This window comes from Aptenodytes forsteri, unplaced genomic scaffold (genome assembly GCF_000699145.1).
Source record: "Aptenodytes forsteri isolate BGI_AS27 unplaced genomic scaffold, ASM69914v1 Scaffold174, whole genome shotgun sequence".
Classification (NCBI taxonomy): Eukaryota; Metazoa; Chordata; class Aves; order Sphenisciformes; family Spheniscidae; genus Aptenodytes; species Aptenodytes forsteri.
The window spans coordinates 2,828,550-2,830,398 of record NW_008794603.1 but is presented as its reverse complement, the minus strand read 5'-3'; the positions used below and the strand labels follow the sequence as shown (position 1 = coordinate 2,830,398).

General features: G+C 43.1%; 1 protein-coding gene across 1 annotated transcript in view; it reads right to left on the bottom strand.

Annotated features, from left to right (window-relative positions):
* Positions 1–1,286, bottom strand: part of TANC1 (tetratricopeptide repeat, ankyrin repeat and coiled-coil containing 1) — a 63,434-nt gene extending 62,148 nt beyond the window's left edge. Inside the window, exon 1 of the mRNA XM_019470453.1 lies at positions 1,199–1,286. The gene's annotated coding sequence lies outside the window, so the exon portion shown is untranslated. The remainder of the gene's footprint in view (positions 1–1,198) is intronic.
* Between the last annotated feature and the right edge of the window lie 563 nt (positions 1,287–1,849).

The window sequence follows — 1,849 nt, the reverse complement described above, 5'->3', positions numbered from 1 at the left end:
CTCTTCCCCAAGCCTGTAGCGCTGCATGGGGTTGTTGTGGCCGAAGTGCAGGACCCGGCACTTGGCCTTGTTGAACGTCATACAATTGGTCTGGGCCCATCGATCCAGCCTGTCCAGGTCCCTCTGCAGAGCCTTCCTACCCTCGAGCAGATCAACACTCCCGCCCAACTTGGTGTCGTCTGCAAACTTACTGAGGGTGCACTCAATCCCCTCATCCAGATCATCGATAAAGATATTAAACTTGTGCATCTCCTTCCTAATCCTCTGAACTGGCTTTCCCTCCCATCAGTGTTAAATGAATCTGTATCTGTATTGATACTGGGGATTGCCCTGACCCAGGCGCAGGACCTTGCACTTGGATAGCTTATCGCGTGCAAGAGGAACTGCTTCCCAGTGTTCTCAAGATCAGTGCACAAAACTGAAGCCTTGGGTGAAACCAGTTCTCTTACCTAGTCTAGTCTCAAGTATCAGGTATGCTGATTAATTTATTAATTAAAAGTTTTCATTAAAGTTTAATTTAAAAGCTAACTAAAAGTTCTGTTGCACATTTATGGGAGTCTGTTCCGGCAGTCATCTTTGGCATTCACTGATGTCTTTAAAAGCTGCTTCCTTTCTCTGTTCAAGCATGATGGTATCAATAACTTAAGTCAGCAAACATTTACTTAAAGGGCAGGAGCAGTATCTTTCATTCACACCCTAACTCCAACAACCAATTTTTTGGAACCTCGTTTAGAAATCATTATTTTCATTCTTTTAGTTGACCCTCCTAAATCAGAGTACAATCAACTATTATCCCTTTAAGAATATGAATATTGGTTTAGTTGCACACCTGTAAGATTACCAATCCAAGCAATGTTCATTCTAGCTTTATAGTAGAAGAAACTCAACTTACTGTGACAGTTTTTCATTTACTGCTCCCCTTCCCAGAGTTGTCCTGCTGGCAACTTTTTCCTTGTGTTTGTTTCTGCTCTTTTATCCACCTCCTCCTTGATGAACTATTTCATTAAGGAAGCTTTTGACTCCAAATGAACCGGTTCTGCCAATACTTTTAGGCTCCTTAGTAATTTAAGACATAGTTTCTCTTTTTCCTCCTTTTATGGAGTTGAGGACTGAACTGGGGCCAGAACCACTGTCTCTTCTCACAAAGAAAAAGCTCCCCCACCTCCTATGCAAATAATTAAAACACAATGTCACTCACAGTAGATTGTGCAAATGGGATTGTGCAGCTTTCCGTGTTCCAGTGAAGAAGTTCAGCTTGCTCTCCCATGATTTTGCCTGCCCATGTGTTACGAGGTTCTAGTGGCTGACCTACTTGCAGATGGATGGGAAAAAAGCAGCTATGACCACACACGCACTGCAGCAAAGATGCCTCTCTCAGTTGTGCACATTTGTCATCATGCCTGTCCACTGTGATAGGAACAATAAAATAGCTAACAGTGCTAACATACTGATCTCCTAGAGTACGAGGACTGATCAGTTCAGTCTCAAGCCTGAACCCCTACCTAGAGGGGTAGCGGATGAGAGAAAAGAAATGAAAAGTGGGATGCCAGAGATCAGGATAGCAGTTTCAAAGAGACACCAAAACCAAGAAGTCCTGTGTTGGTCCAGGGGGTCCCCAGACTAGCAATTTCCAAATCTGTTCTGAACAGATACCTCTAACTTGCTAAACATTAAGCTACCTAAGTGCTTTTCCTCAGTGAGATGAGTCCAAACATGAGAACTGATAATTACATTATTCATGGAACAAATATGCCTATGATGGAACAAAAGCCTCTTAGTCTAAAGGGACAGAACGAAAACACCACAGTCCCCACAGTACCTCTGTGGCTAATCCATACTGGCAAAAGCA